The sequence below is a fragment of the Anolis sagrei genome, chromosome 2 (genome assembly GCF_037176765.1).
Source record: "Anolis sagrei isolate rAnoSag1 chromosome 2, rAnoSag1.mat, whole genome shotgun sequence".
Taxonomy (NCBI): Eukaryota; Metazoa; Chordata; class Lepidosauria; order Squamata; family Dactyloidae; genus Anolis; species Anolis sagrei.
The window spans coordinates 212,043,793-212,056,357 of NC_090022.1; the positions used below are offsets into that span (position 1 = coordinate 212,043,793).

The 12,565-nt window shown below is 38.3% G+C and overlaps 1 protein-coding gene and 1 pseudogene across 1 annotated transcript in view; both read right to left on the reverse strand.

Moving 5' to 3' along the window:
* The window catches only part of LOC132767199 (small ribosomal subunit protein mS31 pseudogene), a 104,426-nt pseudogene extending 93,927 nt beyond the window's left edge, over window positions 1–10,499 (reverse strand).
* ADAMTSL1 (ADAMTS like 1) overlaps window positions 1–12,565 on the reverse strand; it is a 650,838-nt gene that overhangs the window by 427,797 nt on the left and 210,476 nt on the right. The gene's annotated exons all lie outside the window — the stretch shown is intronic.

Here is a 12,565-nt window from a genome sequence, read left to right on the forward strand (position 1 = left end):
AGTAAATTAACCACAATAGTGCCTTGGAGTCTGGGATAAATGCACTTTGCTTTCAAGATTAGCTTGAAAGAGCATAAGTCAAAACCTAGCTGTTAAAAGCCTTTATTGTAGTTAGTGGCATTTTCAGTTGCTTCTCATTCGTCTTGAATCACACTTCTGGGAGATCGAGCTGCATTCTACTTTTGAAAACAAGGTTTAAACTATATTTTATTTAACAATATGAAGCCAAGTTTTGCTTTGGCTCTGAATTTGGGGGTGGTGGGGAGAAAGAAAGAACAAATTGTTAAAAACATGGTTTCCTGCATTGCTGAAAAGCTTCAGCAGTTTTAAAGTGAATAGGGAAACACTGTAGATCCTCAGTTGTGCCAGACCAAGGATCAAAAGAGCATGTTCACGTACCTTCAGATGCAAGCACTTCTCAAAATACACTTAAATCAACAACAAAACTAGCCTACAAAAATGCCATTGTTTATTTTAAAACCCAGAGCCAAATTTAACAATCAAAACTAACTAAAGAATGAAGGGACTGCTTTCAGTATGAAAGAAAAGGATATGAGCAGTAGTTTTGTGTCTTTCTGTCTTGTGGAAATAATTTCGACTAGAGAATCTACTAGGGAATCACTGCATATTTCCTATGGAATTGCTATCAACTTACAGTAGACATGGGCACTTATTCCTTTTAGATTAGATGTGCAAGAAGTTTGCTAGCTAGCCATCGGATCTCTCTATTCGTTGATCTTCTCCCCTTATTGTTCACCAATGTGTCTGTGATACATAGAGCATGTGATCATACCACTATTGCAAGCAAGGGCAAACGAAGGCTTAGGGGCTTGATGTGCCCCCCTGGGTGATTACTTCAGGCCCTCCTCATTTTCCCTGTTATCTTATGCCAAAAAGATGGGGGAGGAAAGCACATAGCAGCTGAGAGCCCTCTAGAGCACTCTCAGCTACCATGTGTCTTGCCCTCCTCCTGACATAAGGACGGTGTGACCAGCCCCATCCTTATGCCAGGAGGATGGCTCAAAGAAGGCATGGGGTGGCTGAGAGCCCCCCATAGCACTCTCAACCACTGCCTGTCTTGCTCTTCTCCTGGCGTAATGCCAAGAGGACAGCCTGGGGATTGAGGGAGGAGGATCAGGGCAGTTACCATGTGTCCCACATTACTCCTGGCATAAGGATGGGGGGAGCATCCTTATGCCTGAGGATGATCTGTGCCATGTCCTGTCACCTGGGCTCGCCCCCCTCCTGGACCTGCCTTCTCCTGGGCCCCATCCTCTCCCAGGCCTTCCCCACCCAGTTTGTGCCCGACCCCCCTTCCTCCTGACCCAGCCCTCCCAGCTGGGCCCACAATGTGGTCCTAAGGCAAAAAAGTTTGCTTATGCCTGCACTATTGCCATAGCTATTGTATATGACAGTGAGCTAATGCCAGAACTAGAAAATGTTAGGAGGTTTTGTTATTGAAGATGTTTGGCTACAATTTCTTGAAGCCTTTGCTTACCATGCCATCTGGGAGTTTTTAAGGAATTATACTGAAGAATTTCTTTTTGTAGCTCTAACTAGTGGGCACCATATATTTATTTATTACAGTTGGTGGCCAGCACCTCACCATGAATCTCAACTCCATGGCTGACTGGCTGCTTATTATGATTTCTTTCCTATTCTAAATTGGCATAAATCACACATACACACACACTTCACAGATCCATGGTACCAGTTCAGTAGTACAGAATACCTACCTACAAAGACAAAAAGAAAAGGCAAGTCATGGGCACTTAAATGCATCCTTCACTCATGTTCACAACTAGGTTTGTTTATGTCCCTTTCTGATGCTCTAGCTCCACCCAATGGCATGGAACCTGCTTACTGAACTTCATGTTCTATGTGGAGGTTGCATTTAGAGGACTAGTTCCAAGAGCCTATTCCACATATAGGAGTTCCTATTGCACCCCCACTTTGGATGTCAGCCATATTCATAGGATGTTTGTTCTATGGCCTCAGATACAGGGAAATCTGTTCTCTGAGAGATCACAATCAATATAAATTACATTTTAATCCTGAAAAAAACCAAACATCTAAATGATCATTTGGTCTACTCATCCATCTGGTAATCTCTCTTCTCTCACTTTATCTAAGATTACCCTTTCATTTTGCCTTTAAGAGGTCTGAGGTTGAGAAATGACTTCAGTACAGTCACACTTCAGAGCCTTTCAAGTTCCGAAAAGCTTCCTACTCTCACCAGCTCAAATTTCCCCACTCATACATAATCTGTCAACTCTCATATACTTTTTAATGTTCCTCCTGTATTTAAACATGTAGGTTTCATCTCACTGAGAAATCACCAGTAGCCCTTCTGCTGAAGCTATTTTTCATTATTGAAAGTTTTGTTGCTTTCGCTCTTATAAGGTAATTTTATGGACAGGGTTTTGCTATAGAGGCTCAGTAGTGATCCTCAGAATTAATATGACCACTCCTGGATCTAACACATAAAATCCATTTTTTTTTGTCATGTCAGGAGTGACTTGATAAGCTGCAAGTCGCTTCTGGTGTGAGAGAATTGGCCGTCTGCAAGGACAATGCCCAGGGAATGCCTGGATGTTTTGATGTTTTTACCATCTTTGTGGGAGGCTTCTCTCATGTCCCCGCATGAGGAGCTGAAGCTGATAGAGGGAGCTCATCCGCGCTCTCCCTGGATTTGAACCTGCGACCTGTCGGTCTTCAGCCCTACCGGCACAGGGGTTTAACCCACTGTGCCACCGAGGGCTCCATATTAAGAAGAGACACAAGAGTATCTCCAAATCTATCTTTTTCTGTAAGTGAAACACTTCATGGTACATAGCATTAATCTCCAAGATCATTATTATTATTATTAAATAATACTCCATGGCTGATTGGCTGCTTATGTCAATAAATCCAAAGCAGCATCAACAAAATATGAGATCACATATTCTCACTTATTACAGGGGATGAAAATACGGCCCAAGGATAATGCTGTGTTTGGCCTTTCTGATTATCATGTTAGTTGTACTTCACAAAGCCATAAAAACTTCAGCTGGAAATGCTTCAGAAAGGAGCAGATAACAAAACACAGGACGCACCGTGGAATGACAAGCTTGATCTATCATTACAAAAATAATGGATACAAGAGGCTATATCCACAGCTGTGCCTGTACACTTCTCCAAACAGATTTGGCAATACTCTTTCGCTATGAAACTCAGTGGGTGGGTCCTCATTACCAGGGTCTTTGCTCATGCATGAGAGCTAAGACCTACGTGAGGGACTTGAGCCCTCCTGTATCAAAAATTCTGGTGCTGTTCTCACACACAGGGGCTAAGCTGTATTGTTGAGAAATTTCAATATTCATATCAACATTTAAATTTTCATTATAGAAAAATCTTGAGTGCGAAAGGATTAGCAAATTATGTAAACACCAAAAGTCTCTTTCTGTCTCTTGCTCCAACTTCTGACATCCTGATTACAACCAGGCAAAATCCTATGAAATGTTTCTCAGAACTAAATATTAAAGTTCCAGGAAACTGAGCAATTGGTGAGGACAGTTACATTGAAGGCACTGCTCTCGTTAACTCTTGAGTCTTCACAGCAAGAAAAATACTCCATTCCAGCTTCAGTGACCACTACACCCTGAGTCAACTGCCAGCATCTTGAATGGGCATATCAAAAAACCTAACCTGGATGCTGGCCGTGGACTTATTTAGCAGTAGCAACACCAAACAGCCATTTCATTTTCCCATCATGATGACATTGTTGGAAATTAAAATGGCTGATTGACTCACCAATCAGGAGTGCATCAATGTAAGAAGAAGCTCACCAGGAGGAATCTTCATTTCCAAGGGGCACCACAAGATGGAAGCTGTCCCTGAAGATATACAGTACACTCTCAGTTAACCAGAACTTGAGCAACGAGAACTCTTAAGCAACCAGCAAATAATTGAATCAAAAATACTGCATCTACAAAGCTGTTTTAGAAACTATGTTATGTTATGTTATGTTTGTCTTTACTTATATTGATTTTTTTAAAATTACTATATTTTAATAGTAATATCAAGACAATACAGAGTTTATGGTATGGTATCGTATGGGATATAGTATTAATTGGGTCTGTGGGTGCCAATTAACTGAGAGTGTACTGTACAACAATTCCTAAAATTACCTGACTAAGCAAAGATATCTCCTTTTCCCAGGAAAGGGGAAATATTAATTTTTTAAAAAAAATATTATTTGAGTGTGAAGACACCCCGACAAGAAGAATGTTTGACTGATGATAACGTCTTTGCCATTTGAGATTTATTCTACACAAAATGCACACATGCTTGCTTTGCAAAGTAAGTAGTATTCTCTGCATTAAAAATGTTTCCTACACAGAAAATGCTGTAGTTACTCCGCATAAAATTTGCATATACAGTTTTGTTGTTTCAAGTATGTGTAAATGTTTGACATCTCGAACAACAACATTTTCTGCACAAGACACAGCATTTTCTGTGTGAGAAACAACATAAGTCTGCACAGATAATTTTATACTATGTGACTTATTCTGTTCAAAATTGTCATGGGGTAATTTTGCAAAGAAAATAATAATAATAATAATAATAATAATAATAATAATAATAATAATACTTTATTTATACCCCGCTACCATCTCCCCAAGGGACTCGGTGTGGCTTACATGAGGCCGAGCACAAAGTATATCAACAGTAAAAGCAATAAGAAAACTACATTTTCTGCTGAAAAATAATATTTGTATGCTGTAAGGATAATTATTTTCTCCACAGAATATGTTGTTTCCTGAACAGACACATTTTGCACAGAGTACATCCCAAAGTGTAAAGAGTAATTGAAAACTGTGCAGTTTTTCAGACATTTCTTGCAGTGAGAAGATTGTTAAAATGACTCATTGTTCTTTCAAGAAGAAATCTGGCAAACAATTGTTTGTATCCCAAGCTGTTACTTGATTACAGTGTTTTTTGGAACCCCAGGAATGATCCCATGGTATATTTTTGTACAACTACTTCTAATAATCAGGTTATAATCAGAAAAAGAAGACTTTGGGAGGATATAATGAATGTACATCACATGACTTATGGTATTTCCTTCCAATAGATAAAATAAAGCAACAATAGTAAATACATAGTATTAGCTCACATCTAATATATACTGAAAAAAGGTTAAGGGGGGGCAGCCTTTGTCACAGTTGATCCAAGATGCTATATGTCCAAACGCATCTCCCCTTATGATTCTTAAGATCATCTGGGAAGGCCCTGCTCTCATTACCGCCTTTGTCACAATTACGTTTGGCAGAGACGAGAGACAGGGCCTTCTCGGTGGTGGCCCCTCGGCTGTGGAATGGCCTCCGTATAGATATTAGATCGGCTACCTTTTAACATTCAGGAAAAAGTCAAGACGTGTTTTTTTAACAATTGTTTGCAAATGCAGAGTGACTGACACAGGAAAATGGAACGACTAGACAATGAGTCTGGACAATGTTCTTAACAAGGAAACACCATGAATTTATATTTTTTTATTTGCTTCGTTTTTATTATATGTTATGTTTTAATTATATTTATGACATTGTAAGCATTGAATTTTGCCCTGTTAACTGCCTTGAGTCACCTACGGGCTGAGAAAGGCGGTATATAAATACAGTAAATAAATAAATAAATAAATACATATTCACTGGTGATACATAATGAAGCAGGAATGATAGGTAAGTAACAGCACCTTTGGGCAGGTCAATTGTGGTCATCTCATTTACACTTTATTATTTTAGGTGAATTTATTGTGATAGATAGGGAAGGAACAGCAGCCTTCAAGCCACTCCATCTAAGGTGTAAAGTGACTAATTCTTTTTTAATCCTTTAAAAATATGATACAGACTAAGCTGAACATATCACAGTCTCTCAAATGACTGCTGTTTGTGTCCCAAATTTCTTCCGGGATTAATGCTGGAGCCTCTATATCTGCCTTCTCATATATCAAATTAACGTCAGACAAACTTGGATTTAATCTGAGAAGTCACCCCACTTACCCTTTGAAAACACTGATTAAGCCATTAACTTTCCTCCAGTCTTCCAAGATTTATTCAGGTTTTAAAAGACTTATGAAAGTCTAGTGTCAATGGAGAAGAAGTTGTTTCAGCTAACAGAGCTACTGGCAAGTCAAGAGGACAGTACATTAAAAAAGCTTAAAATCTTTTTTATATGCTACTTAGGAATCTCCTTAGATAGGGTCAAAATGAAAAGCAGTTAAAGTAATATAAACCTTAATACTGCAATATTGAAAGCAAATGCTTCTTTAAATGATCAATTTAAGGTTACCATCTGTATGGATTATGATGCAATTTACTGATTTTGTATAGAATTTAAAAATGTTAAAATCAATACATTTTTTGGGTAGAAGATTATGGAGATTTACTAGCATGTCATTTTGTGAATTAAATAAACCACTTTTATTTATGCTTAAACATTATGCTGCATTGATACTGGGATTGGTGTGATATGAAATTATGACTTTTATTTGTTGTTTATTCATTCAGTTGCTTCCAACTCTTCGTGACCTCCTGGCCCAGCCCACGCCAGAGCTCCCTGTTGGCCGTCACCACCCTCAACTCCTTCAAGGTCAAGCCAGTCACTTCAAGGATACTATCCATCCATCTTGTAGGTAATAAAAATATATTATAATTGTGTTCTGTTCCTGATATTTCTGCTTCCTCATCTTTTAGGAGAGTTTGTGTCCCAAAAAAGCATTGCTATTTTCTGACTCCAAATAAAACTTTCTCTAAAATAAAATGAGTGGAGTAAGAAATGTGTGTGTGTTAATGTTCAAGCAGGAATGGCTTGAGTTGGGCTGACTAGATCCACATATGAAAGCACCAGTTTATCAAAAATGCCCATAAATCCAACTCACACTAAATGCAATGAAATGTATGCAGGCTGCCAATTTTAAGGGGCATTGGCAACTCAATGAGCGGAGTCAACAATGGGTGCTCCTGAGGGTTCCCAGATATCCTGGTTGGTGACTTTTTCGTGTGCATTTGCTATCAAAACACAACTGGGTGGTGGTCCTCAATTTCCCCTAACCTGTCACATGGTTGGGTTGACCCAGCCTGGAAAAGGTTGATGGTGGAGAAAACCATGACCCCCCAGATTTGGAAAAAACAAAAAAAGTGGCTTATAATTTGCTTTATTGGGATATTAACAAATCTACCCCCCCCCCCCCATCTTTAAAAATTCTTTCTATCTCAGAGTTTGTAGGGAGTTTTCTGAATGCTGCTTGTTGATGATGGGGCAACCAGAAAGTTGATCTGATCCAATAGGGCTCTATGTTCTTAGCCTTAACCAAGCTTGTAAATAGCCACTTGGCTGGTTTTATCTAGAAAGTACAGTATCAGTATGCAAAATAACATAATATCAGGCATTGCCAATGTTGGTATTTACAATGGAATTGCCTCCATGTGTTGACTCAGTTCTTACATAGTATTTCCACAATGCCATCGTTCTCCTCCTATGTCCTGGTACCCTTCACCTCATTTATTTTTCTGCCAGGTCTCAGAAAATCTTATTGTAATGGGAAGATGAGATAGAATGGAAGAAAAAAGTTATTTCTTCAAGACTATTCTGAGCATTCACAGTTTTTAAAGTAAGTCTGAGCGTTCACCTTCTATTATCCAATAAAGGTAGTTTCCACTTCTTCACTGAAGTGCTGAACAGAACCAATGAGAATTCAGTGTAGGTTACTTATTTATGATATAGTGTCACTTTATCACTTTGTTCATTTTTAAATAGTCTTTTGATTAGAAGAATAGTGTTTGGGAAGCTTTTAAAAAATAAAGCAAAAATATAATAGCACTTGAAGATTTTTATTATGCTAATTAAACAATTTATTAAAAGCACACCTTCTGCCTTTCTGGTCAATGCTCCCTAACAATGTTGCTGTTTATTTTCTTATTAAATACTTCTAATTGCTACTGACCTCAATATTATTAACTCTGGCCCAAATCCAAAGACATATATTAAAAGCATTGGCTTGAACTATAACATAAATAAATGCAAAGGAATAAATAGAAGGTAATTTTCTCATCTCACAGCTCTCACAGCTGTCTTTACCCTTTGAAAAGCTGGGGAGGGGGAGCTGGTGAAGGTGAAGAACATTGGTTAAAATCTGGTGTGCATTCTTTCATATACTCTTCATATACATTTTTATTGAAATTTCACAATTAAAAATACATTTCAGATTAACTTCCTCTCCAAAAAACATCTATTCAGGTAAATAAGACCTTCTCGTCTCTCATCCAAAGTTTTTTTTCCTCTCTCTTAGCATATGTGTTAATAACCAGGTATCTCCTGGCTCTCTCTTTCATAGGGTTATCCTATATCAAAATCAACTTGAGGGCAAGTAATAACCAAGTGTGGCAGATCATTTTAACGATATAGCAACAGAAGTTGACTATCCATAGCCTGACATGAATATGTGTGTCTGGAAACTGGCAGAGGGCTATGAAATAATACAAATATGAGCTTAACTATGCTGAAAAGGAATGAATAAGCATATATTTAAGGTTCAGTCCCACTTCAAAGGTAAACACCTTTGGGCTTGAGAAAGGTGGGATAGATTTCCACTTGAGCTCTAATACTCTTGGAAAGACATTGCTCACCAGAGTAGACTTTATCCACATTTTGTTGAGTTGTGTGCAAAGAGTACCTGTGACTTGTCACACAATGGCTGTTGAAGGGAAAGAGATTGGGAATTATTTCTTGCAGCTAATAATGTGAACGTAATATAACAAACTGCAGAGATGAAGATTTTAGAATAAATATAAAAGGAAGAGGTATCCTAATTGCTATCATTTTCAGTTCCATAGCCGGAAGAAATTTAGTTGAACAATTACTCTTAAAACAATATTTAAAAAGCTTTAAATGGCCAAAGAGACATCATATTGCTCTTGTTTATAAGGAACTTCATCCTTATGGTTTATTTTCTTTACTGGAGTCTGGCCAATTTTACATCTCTTACAGATTCTCAAACTTATAGTAAAGGTTGGGTGCTTTCTTTACCCCTCTGAACTTTCTTATATTGTTGATACACAGAAAATCCAGGAAACTGTGTGTAAAAGAACTAACTCTTCTCTTTAAACCCCTTCGCCCTCTATAATGCTTATTTCCCCTGTGCATACTGCTAAGTTCTGAAATCCTTCATATTACTTTTTAGCATCAGTAGGAAAATGCACAGGAATGAATGTTGTATTGAGATATCACTGAAAAATTCCTTTGATGATGAAAATTAACTTAAGGAAACAATTGTGTTTACATTTACTTCAGATAAAGTCACATTAACTTGATCCATACCTTGAATTGCACTGTAGCTATTAAATATATTCTATTAAAGTGTGCTTCAGTTTCCTTAAGCAACTCTTCCTTTCCCTTAAAGTAATCTCAACTATTTAATGTGTTCTACCTTTTCTTTAACACTTAGGTATGGATTTTTGGAAAGTCACAAGCTCCATAAAGTGGCAGATTGGTCCTTATCTATAAATATATGCTCATGAAATTCAGCATCATCTTCAAGCCCAGCTCCATTGTTAATTGGGAACACCCAAAGTTTCTCCTCTTTTGTCCACTATATCATCTCCTCAAAAGCATTCAGAGGGGGTTGCTGAGTAATTGCTTTGATTTCTTTGGCAAGTTCCAAATAACAAAGTGTTGGTGTCAACACTTTTTTCCAGGGCTCCCTCTGTTTCTGTAGCAGGAGGGAAGATGTTAAATCTTTTTCCAGAATATATCCCTCTTCTTCTGAATTTACTGTAATCATGAAGAAGACTTTTATCACCTGTATAACCTCTCCCATCATCGTCAAGCTGAATTTGATTGGAAGTCCTAAAAGCATCCTGTGTTGATGGCTTTTCCCCAGTCTTCATATTTGTAACAATGTTGCTTTTTCAATGGTGTTTCCATTTTTGTGTGCGTCAGTGATGTCCTTGTGATTCTTCAGCAGCTGAACCAATTCCAAAACTGTCTTTTTTCTATCAAAAGGCAGTGAAGATGCAACTGCAGAGGCTGCAGCTACCAGCTCTGGATTGAGCTCCTTGCTTTTTGCTTTCTCTTCTGTTGCTTTCTGGAACATGCTACTTGCACTCTCCATACTCCTTGACAGATCTTTCACTTGGGTCTCAGTCTTCTCAGCTTTCAGCATCTGGAACTTTTTCTTTGAACTTATTTCTACTTTCATTTCACTAATGATTTTTTAGCAAGTTCTTTGCAGTTGCTGCCATCTTCTTCTCCTGGTTTGGTAAAGTCTTTGCATCCACACTGTTGGATGGTTCATCTTCCTTGGTACAAAAGACAGAGCTGGTGCCCAAGAATTTATGTACCTTACTGTCCAGCCAGAGGGCACCTCTCCTGCGGGGGCCCAGGCCCAATAGCCTAGCACTGGTGCCCCTCCACCACATCCTGTGCCTCAAAGCAATGAAGCACCCAGAGAAGCCCGGCATGTCCACCCAATGAAGCACCCCCCTCTCCATGAGGCACTTCTGCCATCAAGTGAAGTAAGAACAATGTTAGCAAGTTATAAACTAATTGAAGGAACTGCAGCAATATCTTGCCACAACAGGCAATATATGTAGTCTACTTAAGTTATATTTCATGGTTGAGTTTGATTGCCCTCCTTGAGATATATCAGCCTCATCACATGGGGAAATTGAAGTGTCCTAGGATGCTTCTGTCCCGGTTCACCCATGGAGCCTCACACTGCCCATCAAATGACATACAGTGGGTTTTGGTGGGGCTCCATGGGTGAACTGGCTCAGCAGCATGATGGGATGCTGATGCTGCCAACACAGAGGCCACCCTGTGTTCCATAAGGAACAACGGGGCTTTGAAGCAGCAGTGACACTTCTCCACATAGGATGTGGAAGCATCAGCTGTCAGCTAGGGCACTGGGATTGCCCCACTGTCATTCTACTGCCATCATGATTCGCTGTGGGGGATGGCAAATCATGGTGCTGGACCTCATCCATGTGATGAGGTGCTTAGAATGAAATTTGTGTTTCACCTTTCTCTGTTCCTAATATGGACTCAGGGCACTTAGGAACAATTCCACTTTTATAGTCTTAAAATAGTTTGAATGGTGATGAAAATTAGACAGCAGACAGGTCTGCTGACTTATACCCCATGAAACAAACCATCTCTGGGTCCTCCCCCTCCATACATAAAGAACCTCTGAAAGTCCCTTCTAAGAAGCAACTAGCAATTATAGCATGTGATGACTATATAATTGCCTTTGATGAGTAATCCTTAATATAAGTCAGATCTCAAATGGGGAAAGCCACAAAAATTGATTATCCTCATATGTAACCCCTATTCAGGAGAAGAGGTCACTGTGAGGACAAAATATGGAAAACAGAATGACTACAGTTCAATATTAAGAAAAGAAAAATATTAACCATAGACAATGTACATAACACAATACTGGATGACAAAAACATTAAAATAATTCCATATTTTATATATTGGCTTATCGACAGATCGAAATTGAGATAGTTATTAAGAAATCAGAAGAAGAATTTGAAAGGTTGTTATGAAGGAGACCAACAAAAAGACATATAATTAAATACCAGAGTTAGGTTTGTCCATGCCATGATATTTCTGATGTTTATGTATGGCTATGAAAGCAGGATAATGCAAAAAAAAAAAAACTGACAAGAGGAACAGCTCATTTGAAATGTGGCGCTGAAGGAGAATTCTGCAGGTGCCATGGACTTCCAAAAAGATTTAACAAACAAATCCGTCAGAAACCAAATCAAGCCAAAACTCTCACTAGAAGTCCAGATTACTAAACTGAAGCTGTCATACTTTGGCCATATGGTGAGAAGACATGACTCATTGGAAAATGGTAAATTTCTTGGTAAAGTGGGAGACAGTTGGAAAGTAAGAAGACCATGTTACTGATAGATTGATTTAATAAAGGAAATTACAGTCTAGAGTTTAGAAAACAAGATCAGGGCTGTTGGTGACTGAAACTCCTGGAGAATTTTCATTCATATAAGTCAAAGCCAACTTGACAGCAAAGAATGACACTTTCGTTCTGTGAAATGTCAATGAAAACAGGTAGAAATTTTAGTTAAAGTTAAGTACAACTTTCAATTGACTACAATAAAGGCATGTTTTCCATTATGAATGGTGCCACGATAAAAAGAAGGAAGAAAAGGACAGAGTGAGAAAGAGAAAGTGAGAGAGAATAAAAAGTAGACATGACAATTGAAGTATGAGAGGCAATTGCATGATGAAGGGTGCTCTGAAGCAGCTGCAACATATGTTTCACTCGAAGGTTATCATACTTTGGTAGTTTTTTATATCCTACTTTATGAAAATGCAGAACTAAGTATTATATGAATATATTGTGGGATACGGATCTGTAGTTAATATGAGTCATTCTTTAACCAGGATTACATAAGCCTGATCAAATATACTCAAAAAGCACTGAAAGATACTCATAAAGCTTATAATTGATCTCTTATGGAATACATAAACTTATATCCCTTTAATCTGAATTAAACTA